This window comes from Labrus bergylta, chromosome 2 (genome assembly GCF_963930695.1).
Source record: "Labrus bergylta chromosome 2, fLabBer1.1, whole genome shotgun sequence".
Lineage (NCBI taxonomy): Eukaryota > Metazoa > Chordata > Actinopteri > Labriformes > Labridae > Labrus > Labrus bergylta.
The window spans coordinates 2,818,771-2,832,227 of record NC_089196.1 but is presented as its reverse complement, the minus strand read 5'-3'; the positions used below and the strand labels follow the sequence as shown (position 1 = coordinate 2,832,227).

At 45.5% G+C, this 13,457-nt stretch overlaps 1 protein-coding gene across 2 annotated transcripts in view; it reads left to right on the top strand.

Annotated features, from left to right (window-relative positions):
* The first annotated feature begins 673 nt into the window (after positions 1–673).
* sema4c (sema domain, immunoglobulin domain (Ig), transmembrane domain (TM) and short cytoplasmic domain, (semaphorin) 4C) overlaps positions 674–13,457 on the top strand; it is a 116,299-nt gene continuing 103,515 nt past the window's right edge. For both annotated transcript variants that reach the window (XM_065962746.1, XM_065962739.1), the window contains exon 1: positions 674–1,261. The gene's annotated coding sequence lies outside the window, so the exon portion shown is untranslated. The remainder of the gene's footprint in view (positions 1,262–13,457) is intronic.

The window sequence follows — 13,457 nt, the reverse complement described above, 5'->3', positions numbered from 1 at the left end:
TCCCTCCAAGTTTCAGTGACCCCCCCCAGAACTCCCTGGCGACCCCCGAGAGGGCCGAGACCCTCACTTTGGATGACACTGCTATTACATGTTGTTGTTTTTTCAATCTCATGATTGGTCTTTTTCACATATCAAAGAAAATAGAATATCAGAAACTAAAAGTAACATGTGGTTAAAGACTTCATCAGAATAATAAAGACTTGTTGTGTCTCCTTTTAGGCGGTAATAATGATCTCATGTTGGATATTATCAAGAATGAAACAGATGTGTTTTGATGCTCACAGGCACGTCTGCGGAGCCGGAAGTGGTGAAGAACCAGACCCTGCAGTCTAACAATGGTCCCCTTTAAGAGCCAGGCCACCCTGCTCTGCAACCCGCGCGTGAATTAGTCTGGGCGAGCCCGTTAAAAAAGGACCTCTGAGGGGTCTCGGGTCAGACCCCAGGTTGAGAGGCACTTTGCCAGAAACAGGCCCTCACTTTGCTCACAATGAAACGGTCTTAATCAAGCGGTGTAATGGCTGCTGGGGGCCCCCCTTAGCCTGCGTCAGGGGCCCGTGTTTGGAGCAATGGGGCGGAGACCTGTTTTTGTGCCTTTTTTGAAATCCTCCCAGGTCCCTGCTGTGATGCGTACTGCGGGAGTAGACTGGGGGCGCACACACGCTGCTGCAGCACACACACACACACACACACACACACACACACACACATCATTTCCAGTGGAGACTGGGATACAGAGACGCAGCGCCACGACCACTCCGCTGTGTCTGCTCCTCGGTACGGACTGCTGAAAGTTCCGCGCAGAGAGGCGGATAGATCCAGCGGATTAAATCCACGCTCTCTTCTCTTTTTCCTTTTTTTCTCTCCATTTCTCTCCTCCTCCTCCTCCTCTGGTTTCGTGTTACAAAGCCCTGGGAGGGAGTTGCGCGGAGAGCCAGTTCCTCTGTTAGAAAATCGAATGACAGGATCATATTGCTCGATTTTGACGCGAGGTCTCTCTACACATTAGGAGAAAAATCTACCAGAGGAATATAAAGAAAAAGAGGAGAGGAACACCGCGCCAGAAAAACTGATGAGGATGTGGAATAATTTATAACTCCGATTGGAAAACAAAAAAAACCCAGATAACGGCGAGAGAGGAGAGAGAGAGCTGGGAGAGGGAGGGTGGACAGGATAATCTGTCGTCAGAGAGAGACGCGGAGAGGAAAGCGCAGGACGCGTTGTTTCGCCCGCGATCATCAACCAACATCACCGGAATACCAAGGTAGGTCACTCAACACGCCGTTATGTGCCCTGATGATGTTTGCAGATGTGAGGCAGCTGCATGAAAAGTCGCCGGAGAGGAAGCAAAGAGGAAAGACTCCAACTGTTGCCAGATAAGACCCCCCTTTTCCCCTTCAAATAGGACGCATTCGGATACAACGCGATGTCTGAACGGATCATTTCGGGGTTGTAGATTTTTTGCCTTTGGGTCTTTGTGGGGAACTTTGTCTCCATTTCCTCGCAGAGTAAACACAGCGCAGTGCGGAGCAGGAGCAGCTGGAAGGGAATCAACTCACGGCTCATATAGTGGAGTCTGTGTATCCACACTGCGTGAGATCCAGAATCAGAGCACAGTCGAGAATCTAGTCCCTTTAATTTCTTCTTATTTGAAACCACTGTGTATTTCTAAGTCCAGAGTTTCTGTCGTGCTCTTTAGGGGGGGACTTCCTGACCCCCTCTTTGCTTGTGAGTGTTTTAAAACTTCTATAACATCATTTATTCCTAACTTCATGTGTGACTCCTCTTACTGCCTCACGGAGCTTTTTTTTTTTTTAAATTTTTTTTTACTGCGTATAGCCCAAATTAAAGTAGAAATGGATGCACGAAGCTCTCCAGATCAGAGATTTTAAAAGTTCAGTGGAACATAGTTGTCACAAATATATGACAGCCCTCATCCACTTCCATTACCAAAAAATCTCTAGGAGTCCCTTCTGTTGCTGCTCCTGTTTCCCGCTTGCCCAGTAGTTGACACTCAGAAATGAAACCCTCATGGTGACAATAATCCACTGCCTTGAGGTATTACTTTGGAGTGGCTTTTCCCCCCTCCTTCTGATTTTATTTCCTTCCTTAATGAAGTAAGTATTAGCTTCAGTTGAGTGATTGTTGTAATTACTGTTTGGGGGGTGGGTGGGGGTCCGGCGTCCATGCTGGACAGTAAATGAGGAAGGATTTGTGTAAAAGAAAAAAAAAAGGTGGTGTGTTTTGGGAGGAGGGGGGGGGGGGCTGCCTGGTTTACAAGCTGGATGGTGCCACTGCCAGTTAACTGACAGACATCATGGAGAGGGAGGGTGTGTGTGAGTAATGTGGGGGTGGGTGGCTGGGGGGGCTAACAGAATAAAGACAGTAAGTGTAGAGGGAGAAGTTGGTGAAGTCGTGTTTTTGCCATGTGGGATGCAGGAGGGGGATTCATCTGTGCAGGAGGAACTTTCTGCTCTGCTTTGACTCGTGTGTCATTTTTCTTGCAAAAGTTCTAATAAGGATTTATGCTTCATGCGTCGGCTGGCAGGTAGTGCCATGGTGTCATTTGCAAAGATTAAAGAAAGTAATATTAGCGGTATCGCTTCTAACTTTAGCATTGACATTTACATTGTAGCGGAGGATAATTCACTTTTTTTAATTTGTTAAATCAAACAGAGAGCTTTGAGAAAGTCCTAAAAATAAACACAGAGTAGATTAGAGTAGCCTGAAGGAGGTGAGGTGGAGATGTGTTTGAAAACCTGTTTGATTGGAGAAGTATTCCTCCTGACATCCAAATTATTCCCAGTCTGAGAAAAAGCCCTGAAAATCCAGTTATACCCAGAGCAATTGCAACACACACACACACACACACACACACACACACACACACACACACACACACACACACACACACACACACACACACACGCTGCAGCCCTCTGGCCCCAGATGTTAATGCCTCCATTGAGAGGGCCACAGGACTCCTGTCAACTTGATCTCTTCATTGTCAGACAGACAATGGACTCCACATCCTGATGGCCCGGCCTCCTTCCCGTCCTCCCTCACACACACACACACACACACACACACACATACAGTGCGCAGTCATGCAGACAAAGGAGCACATGCATCATATGTGCATGCTTTTACAGACTAGATTCTAACATGTGAGCATGCAGGGGAACAGCTTCACTTGCTGTATTTAAATGTCTTTTCTGGTGTTTGAGTACAATTTGAATGGATGTGGCATTTCTTTTACGTCCGGCATGTTTGTGTTCACACGTTCCCCCTCTGGATGTTGTGGTGTGCAGCTGTCTTCCACTTTTATTGCAGGACTGAAACGGTTATTTTTCCTCAACACTCAATTAATTTTCCTCTCCAGAATGTGAGGAAATAAAGCCTGATGGTATTTACATGTTTGTCTTTAAATGCTTTCCTCAAACTGCCAGTCTTCAAAACAAAGAAAAAATGGAATTTCAAACTCACAAAAGCTGTCTCAAAACGGTGGAATAATGGCATTATTTCTTAGTTAGTCAATCGTCCAATCACGTGCGTCGTATTCCACTTTCTGCATGTGTGCATGTATGTGATATAACCTGTGTGTGTTTTGACACCAAAGGGCCAACATTACATCATAGCATCTCTCCACCATCACTGCACCAGATGTCTCCTGTCCGCTCTCTTTATGTGTGTGTGTGTGTGTGTGTGTGTGTGTGTGTGTGTGTGTGTGTGTGTAATTGTCATCCCTGTGTCATGTGCATCACGTCAATACTGCGGCCCACATGGTGAGCAGCTGAATGCATGGCTAACCCGGCGTGCTAACGGGATGATTCCTGATAATGGAGCTGAAGCTTTGCACACACACACACACACACACACACACACACACACACACACACACACACACACACACACACACACACACACACACACACAGAGAGAGAGATAATACAGTGTGTGTTGGTGCTGTTGTGTTGAGAGAGCTCATAGATCTGAATTCACAGACAATCATTTATTTACGACGGTTGAAAATCCTTTTTTTTCTCACTTCCTCTGCTGAGCAACAGTTGATTTGTGAGCTTCCCATGATTGATTTCACTTCGTTATCCTTTCCATTCCAAGAACAATCGATTTAATTCCTCTTTTCTTCCAGAAAGGTTTTTTCTTTTTGTTTCTAACTGGTCTGTGTGTCCTGCTGGACTCCAGCCGTGCCCTCCACGCTCTGATGCTGCAGCAGCAGATTCACCTCGACATCTTTTAGGATGCTTCATACGGGTGTGTGTGTGTGTGTGTGTGTGTGTGTGTGTGTGTGTGTGTGTGTGTGTGTGTGTGTGTGTGTGTGTGTGTGTGTGTGTGTGTGTGTGTGTGTGTGTGTGTGTGTGTTTGAGTGGAACAGAGAGAGAGAGAGAGAGATGGTTCATGGCAGGCCAGATGCAGGGTCTGGGGGAGAAGAAGCAGATGGGTTGTGTTCATGTGTTTGTGCTGAGGGGGAACAGCTGGAGGCGGGGCCGGGCCGGACGAGCTGATGTTTAGAGAAGAGGGAAGGAAAGAGGGGGCTTGTTTACGAGACCATCATGGTAAACAAGCTTCAGCATGGTGCAGGGTCAAAGTGATATAGAGCTTGTTTTTCACTATTTAATCCATAAATTCAAAATTAATGTCCGTATAGACGATTTTTCAAGGAGCATTTGAGCTCTTCTTGGTTATGTGTGTGATTTTTATGTCGGGGGAAGGTGTGATATATGCACAGCTGGACCGACTCACTCAATCACACACATATTATGGATGTTTACAGATCAGCATTTCATTGGCTGAGCTTGTATTATAACGATAATTAACGATGATAAGGCGACAACTCATGGCGACATTTGTGTTTCTTAGTTTTGATTCTATTTCAGACCTTAAACCATGAACCTTCAGGACGATCACATGCACGCTTACAGCTCCGTTAGCCCATTCTAATAGGTCACTGTTCATGTCCTGATGTTCAAGCAACGAGGCAGAATCCATTTATTGACTGAAGTATCAGTCAAATGACTCAGATACAATAGGTGGCAACATATCCCCCTTTCAGCTGTAGTTACTAACGGACCTTCTTCTTGTCGATCTTGCCACTATGAACTTTGAAAACATGGACAACTTTACAGCCCTGTACATGTTGTACATACTCTACCCTTAACTTTTGATATATGCAATGCATGCTGTGTCCCTGTCTTATATCTGAAGGCAGAGGACAACATGACTTCTGATGTGCTACGCATTTATGCTGTTCGATTCAAAGCCCATCGCTGGAACTGTGGAGCGTGCAGAGAACCCCTAGGCCAATTTGGTCCAAATGAGGCGATTTCATGCAGCAAATGGATTTGAGCTTGTAAAGTTATTTTCTAGTCTTCTGACTCCTCAAAGCTCTTTTACACCGCAGGTCACACCTACACATTCACACACTGATGGTAGAGGCTGCTGAGTAAAGAGTCCATCAGTATTAACTCATCCATTCATACACATTCACACACTGATGGTAGAGGCTGCTGAGTAAAGAGACCATCAGTATTAACTCATCCATTCATACACATTCACACACTGATGGTAGAGGCTGCTGAGTAAAGAGACCATCAGTATTAACTCATCCATTCATACACATTCACACACTGATGGTAGAGGCTGCTGAGTAAAGAGTCCATCAGTATTAACTCATCCATTCATACACATTCACACACTGATGGTAGAGGCTGCTGAGTAAAGAGACCATCAGTATTAACTCATCCATTCATACACCTCCACTGAGCTAGGGATTGAACCCCAACCTTCCAGTTTGAGAGATGACAGACTCTACAAACTGAGCCACAGCCGCCCAAGCAAATAAAATGATCCCAAACACATTGTCTAGGTGTGTTAGTCCGACTTTTAGGAAATTTGACTCAGTTGGACCAACATGTTTAGATGCATTTTAAAAGTTCAGTTTTAGTCGAACTAACACAACAAAATCGACTGCATGTAAACAAACTGCAGGTCTAATTCCTGGTCAAAGGGTCCAGATTGACATCGTATGTCAAGATAGTTCAAGCGAAACTTCAGGCATGAAAAAACCGACTGCCAGAGCAGCAAGTTAAAGTGACTTGTTGAGTTTCTTGGAATAACTTGCATTTCCCTTTTTTTATGTTGTGTCATCGACCTGTCTGTGGAAAGAGTCTCACTCCAAGAAGCAATCTCTCTTTATGCTGTAAATCACTCGAGGAGGAAGCAGATAGCAGTGTCCCCCGATAGCTCAGCAAACTGCAGGACAACACTTTCACCGACAACACTTAAGGAAATGGCCTGTAGATTGGAAAACACAAATGATCCGAGGAGCACAGACAAACAGAATGTGAGCTGCAACACCAGAAAAACATATGAACCTGTTAGATTGTTTTGAGGCTGAAAACAAGCTAAATAGTGTTGCCCTCAAAGTGTCCATAACAGGAATCCTGAGTCCAGAGGATCAGAAATGAATCTGTATTCATCAGTCATGTCAGCTGTGTCTTTCAGCTTGTTATGGCTGTTAATCTGACGTTTTCTTTGTGCACACTCAAAAAATCAATCATTTCTAAAATGTTTGATCTGTTGATTTTCTTATCTCAACACGTGGCTGCATGCAAAAACTCTTGTTATTTTCCAGATGTTTCTTCATCTGTGTCATTCTCTGCAGCTCAAGAGGCTTGTCCAGTTGTTCTGGATTATTTGTCTACAAAAGGTGTGTCTCATGTCTCACATGTGATGCAGATATAAAATGTTTTCCGATAATATGAAACGGCAAGAACGAGCAAAATAAAAATGAACACAAACTGTGCACAAGCTACGAGAACTCTCACACACACACACACACACACACACACACACACACACACACACTATAAGTGCCTGGCTCTGCACAGCCTGCAGCCTCCTCTCAGTGGCTTTAAGGCCTGTTGAGAAGTTTCCATCAGGCAGCCGCGAAGAAGGATCTCGAGGCTTTTGGCAGCCGCTGTGATTGCAGTTGTTCCGAGACGAGGAGCTTCTGCTCTTCTGCAACGTAGCCCTTTTCCTTTGAGCTCTCTCTCTCTCTCGCTCACTCGCTCTCTCTTTTTCATCCTCTGAGTCTCTCTCCCACTTATGCACACATGTTTTTTTTTTCTCCTCTTCTTTCCTCTCGCTTGTTTCGGCTCAATTCTAGTCGCATAATGAGGTCATTTTTTGCATTGCCAAAGTGTAAGCACTTACCACTTATTTAGCTCAACTTTAATTGAACAGACAAGTGCATAGTCATCCTGCTGTGAATGGAAAATGGAGCTTTCAAATAGGGGGGATCACATAACCCCTTTTTTTGGTGGGTCTCATAGCATGGCGGCACCCTGAACGCCTCGGAGATCAGCCATTATGGATCGCTCTCGTTTCTCTCAGATCAATAGAGTTACATTTAATAAAGTCTTATTGGCACCGCTGTCAAAATTAACATCATTGCCAAAAAAAAAGGAAACGTTTCACTCTCAGAATATAGAATGCGAGGCAGCGATTAATATTTGTCACTCTCTAAGAATGATGCAGCCCTCCCTTTGGGGCAATCAATAAATAAATAAGCCCTGAGGGAGGAGAAGTGTTTCCAGGAAAATCAGACTGTTGGAAAATCCAATATGGTGCATATACTCACTCTCCTGGAGGCGACTGTGTAGAGCAAGTGTATCTGAATGCACCAAATATCTTTGCCTTGTGGAAGTTTTGTTTGTCAGAGCTTTTCATTCTGACCCCCCGCCCCCCCCCCCCCCCCCCCCCCCCCCGCCTGTCAGGCTGATCAATGTAATTCTAAAAAATGTCAGAATGCGGCGCAGGGAGACATCACCCTAATCTAATCACTGCTGTCTGAAACAAATGAACCAACAGATGGAGAGTAATCCATAGCTCCCCTGCCATGATGTGCAGATTTGTGGGGTTTTTCTTTTTTCCATCAAAACAACAAACTGTGTGTATCTGGCTTCAAGTGAGTGTGGCTCGCAGAGTTACTGCAGGGCCTTAAGAAGACGCCTGGAGGAGCAGCTCAGGGAGGCTCCGCTCCTCTGCATTATTTATGTGTGTTAGGATGGAAGAGGAGGAGAGGCCTGACCTGCTTGTTTGTTACCAGCTGACCACTATTGGCCATCTGCTGTCGGCCAGACTCACTCTGCCTGTCATGACCCCCCCACCCCCTACCTACTCCCCCCTCCACCTCTCACAGTCTCTATCTCAATGATACTCTGCTCTCTGTGTATTCATTTGATTATCCATCCATAATTAGGTTTCTGTCCAAGTTTTTATTTTTTTTAAAGCAAAACAGGACACAGCAGCCCTACTCAAATCTTGTCTGTGTAATCTGTGTGTGTGTGTGTGTGTGTGTGTGTGTGTGTGTGTGTGTGTGTGTGTGTGTGTGTGTGTGTGTGTGTGTGTGTGTGTGTGTGTGTGTGTGTGTGCATGTCTCGCCGCGCTGTGCTTCTGCAATGTCGAAATGTGAACTCACAGAGTGGGACACCAACATTACACCCGTCACAGAATCAATGGGGGAAAGGATTAGCTTAGCGCACAGTTTAAAGAAACAGCTAGCTAGCATCCTTTATACCTGATTTCTTTTATATGTTGAGAGCAATTGTTTGTCTGGAGTCACATAAGAAGATCAATAACTCTCTCATTTAGTTTCTTTAGAGGCAGCTTGAAAACTATAATGGTGTAACGGCATCGTTAAAAAAGTGTCTCGGCACCGTGGGGGATCTGTGACAATAAGAAAAGATAGCTCTTCCAGGAAAACATGTAATTTTGTTTCAGCCACAGTGGAGCAGAGCGGAGGGAAGTGGGAACTATGGAGACCATCATCCTCTGCTCTCCGCTCCCTGCAGCTCACATTGTTTGTGTTTTGCGTTTAGTCTTCAGTCAGTAAGTTTGTTTTACACACAGAAATTTGAGGTGTGATGAAATGATCAGGCAGGAGGTGGACACTGAGGAGATTGTGGAGGCAGAAAGTAAGAGCTCAGTGATGCTCCAGGTCAGCGCTGTGGCAGTGACAGAGCAGAGAGAGAGAGAGGGAGTCGGGAGATCATGCAGCTTAAATTGACCGCCAAATTGGGGCGATGTGTGTGTCAGGTGATTGTGAGAATGACGCATGTCAAGTGTGAAATCAGTGCAGCTCCAGTGGCCTGTGGCTCCATTTCCTCACAGGAGCTTTAAAGGAAAGCTGATGCATTTAAAATATGTTTATTTGCTTTCTTGCCCAAATTGAAATTTAAGGACCAATATTTCTGATGCATAACAGTCCGTCCAGCGGCTACTTGGCTTAGTTAAGATAAAAAAACATGCAATCAGGGACGCATTTCCCCCTTGCTATATTATTAAAGGTCCATGTTATAGCATGTTCCTTCATGTATATGCATCATTTAACTTGCAATAGGTCTACATAGACTTACTGTAAAGGTGCTGCTTCATGTTTCTATTTAAAAGTTATAAAGCTAAAGTAAGAAACAGTTAGCTTAGCACGAAAAGGACAAACAGGGCTGCTAGCTGTCCTCTTGGCTGCATGACTGATTTCTTTTCAGATTTACGGGGAAAGTTGACATTTCGGAAAATAGCTCTCTCTGCTTTCTCGCCTTGAACGTGATGAAAAGATCCATACCACTCGTTGTTGAATCTGAGGCAACAGATTGCGGCCAGCTGAGCAGTTTTGTTTAGAGAGAAACAGCAGACACGGAGGCAGCCATATAGCTTATCATTTCCTGCTAAATCGTTAAAGCTTCATGTAATAACATCTGCCTGCATACAGCAGCATCCATCTTTTCACTCTTCCTTTTTGCCATGCAATCTGTTATTTCAGTCAGAGCAAAAGCTCGGAGAGAGAAATCTTCATCATATTTCATACTTGTCCGGTAATTTCCTCCTCAGATAACAGCTGGACTCATCTTTCCTGTTTCATTTGAGTTTCCTGGGGTCGGCTCGCTCTTGGCTGTGGTTGAAATTATGAAGCTGAATTGGGGAGAGATAGTTATACGCTCGGCCAAAACCCTTGTCAGCCAGCCAACTGTGTTTCGGGGGCATCGTGCGAGGTATTTAGTATGTTTTTTTCTGAGGCCCCTGACGCGCCTGTTTGCCGGCTGCTTGTTGTCTTGTTTGTTCCGACTCAGCAGATGTTTTCTGGCTGAGTTGTCCGCGCTGCGTTTTTGTGTACAGAGGACCGCCGGAATTGTTCTCTTTTTTTTGTTGTTGTTCTGGTTTTGGTGACACGTCAAAGCTATTCGGAGCCCAGTATGAATGCAGAGGATCCCATTGTTTACTGTACTTAGAATATATGCATATTCAGCGCTCGCTTCTCATTGTTTCATCCTTTGTTTCCTGGAAAGTGTATGCACATGTGTTTAGGATTCCAGCAGGAAGTAACATTCATAAACGCAGGCGTGTCAAAATGGATATCTGAGATTATGTCTAAATGTGTGTGTGTGTGTGTGTGTGTGTGTGTGTGTGTGTGTGTGTGTGTGTGTGTGTGTGTGTGTGTGTGTGTGTGTGTGTGTGTGTGTGTGTGTGTGAGGAGAATGATGCAGATGCAGTGTGCAGTAGCGGGTTGTGCAGTGGAAAATAGGCCCCCTCCCCCCATCCCCCCCGCCCCTCTTTTCCGTGCTAACCAGAGCATGTTAGTTTGTTTTTATGACAGCCTTTTTTTTTGGCATTGTTCTGGTCCGTTAGAGCTCGCCCTCCCTACCGTGGGACTGGCCGTTAGTGGGCAGGAAGTGCCGGGAGCGCGCAGCATGAGCACACACACACACACATATACACACACACATACTGTATCCCATCGTCCAGCACACAAAAGCCCCTCCCAAGCTATCGCCCCACACTCACACATAAAGTTTTGAAAGGACAATAAAAAAGTTGCCCCATTGCTCGCAGGCTGGTTAAGCTGCAGCTTATCCAGGAAGGAGCTGCAGCCGGGCTAATGGCCTCTCTCCGGGGGTAGACGCTGCAGAGGGGCCCCGTGCAGGCTTATCAGCTGCAGGAGGGGCCCCTACATGGCTACTTCTACTTGAGCTAACTGAGCGGCTGTGTGGGAGTAGCTTAGCGCTTTTAGCCGTTGGGGAGATTGAGCTATCCTTTTGCTTATTTCCTGTTGTAGTTTCTCTATCTTGGCAGTGTTGGAAAAATCAAAGTTATCCCCTCTCAAAGGAAAACAGAAGTTTACCCGATGTAGCACCTCTAATTGGAAATTAAAAGTTAACTCAGCACGTCCTCGCAGCGCCGCAGCCTGTCGAGTGTTACTGAGAAGTCGATGTTACTCTTTATTGTTGAGAAATCAATGATAGACCTGGTGTGGCTTTTCCCTCTTAGAAAGTACTTCTTTCTAGTGCCCAAGGGGGGACCTTTTGGTAGTCGTGAAGAGGATGGCGGTCAATGTGTGAAATACTGTTCAAATATCTTCACAGCTGAGGTGTGTTTCTTTTTCTTTTCATTTGAGGTGTCTGTGTGAAAAGCCAGCAGGATGTGCAGAGTATGACTGAAAGTGAGATGAACTGACTGACTAATCACATCTGGCCTCATAGATCGTGGTGAGATGACTCCAGCATGATCCGAGCCCATGACTCACTGCTCCCTCTCTTCACTTACAGCCGAGCAGGAACTGATGCGGCTGCTGAAGTCGCTGAACCTGTCACTGTTACTGTCGCCTCGTGTGATAGATTTGCCAAACACAATCATTTTTTCTTGCCTTGAATTGCAAAGTGAATACAGACTGTACTGTATCATGCAAAGACACACTGAACCTGCTGTTTTGTTTTTGTTGACGGTGAAACCTCATGCCGGCTTGTCTGTTGTGCATGCTGCTCATGGTCGTTATTTGATCCTGAAGATACCGCCCACAGCGCTGTATACGGGGAGAATATACTGACATATAGCAGCATGTTTGATACTGTTAACATCTCTAATGCAAGTTCAATCAATGCTAAAACATTATTGATATGTAAAAGTTGCATAGGAGAGAACCATTGGTGGAAACTAGTCCTACTCTCTTCTACTGAAGTAGTGGCTCATTTCATTTAAAGGGACACACACCAAAACAGAGCGTTCTGAGAGAGCTGGTTTATACAGGGTCACAAACCTCCTCTGGTGCTTGATTCATGTTATATTTTGACCAAAGCACAGCACAGATGTTTCATTTGAACCACAGGGGACTGTTAGAAAAGGTGGAGAAGGGGGATAATATGTCCTCTTTAAAGCTGCGAGTGCCTGACCAATCAGAGACATCCAGCACTGCAGGCCCTGCTCTGTGTCCCCGGACCTTTGGAAAGTATTAACCATCGAGCAGGGTCTTTTTTTAGGGGTAGATCAATTACCCCAGAACTAACTTTAGATCATGGTTCCTGCGGTTGAAATGCACATAGTTTTTTAAGAGTTCCCTCGAGTTCCTGCGGTTGAAAAGGGGCTATTGATTAGAATACTACAGGGTGTTTAAGTACATGCCTAGGCCTCAGTACCTTGTGTTGTTTACACTGAAAAGCACGAGACAGTCTGATCATGTGTGATACATTTTCTTTGACTCAGTTCAGCGATGTGATTGGCGTTGGGTGAAATCCAACCCTGAACTATAAATATCGGTGCTATCTACTGCAGGACTTGTGTTGACCCCTTGCATCAAGAATAAATCCAGCTTTATTGATTCACCCTCTGCCGGTCTGCACCTACACTCTGCTAGCTTAGCACGGGGCCTGTTTATTAGTGCTAACGCTGGTCAGCACCTTATTGGCCTCACCTCAACTGCAGCACCAGGATCAGCTCTGAGCCCAGCTGTATCAGCAGCTGTAGACATAATAATCCTGTTGTTGAGGTGTTGGTGTTGACTTGAGGTGCTGGCGAGGGGGTGAAAGAGAGAGAGAGAGAGTCGGAGTGTGTGTGTGTGTGTGTGTGTGTGTGTGTGTGTGTGTGTGTGTGTGTGTGTGTGTGTGTGTGTGTGTGTGTGTGTGCCCCCTCGCCCATCCCTATCCTGCTGCAGACTCACCTTTAGCCCCCTGCTGGCTGCACTCTCCCCCTCCCCCGCTGCTCTTTTCCAGTCCACCGCTCTCCGCACGATGTCTCTCTGAAGAACAAGATGAAAAGAGAAAAAAAGAGAGGAACATGCTCAGTTGGATGAAGGCAAACAGTACGAGAGAAAAGAGAGAAAAGAGGGGGACGACAGACAGTTTGGGTAGAATACAAAGAGGGCTGGAAAGAGGGCAGAAGTAAAAAAAAAAATATATATATATATACATGTAGTCAGGTTTGGTCCACTCGTAGAGAGAGGCAAAGATTTGACATAGAAAAAGAAGCCTGCATGCCCAGACAGCAGCCCTGAGAAACCAAGATAAGAGGCGACCAGCGGTCAACAACAACACCATCATTTTGCAACCTGCCTTTCACCTTCCTCTCTCACTCTCTCTTTCAATCCGTCTCATCTTCGGCTCCTCAGGTTT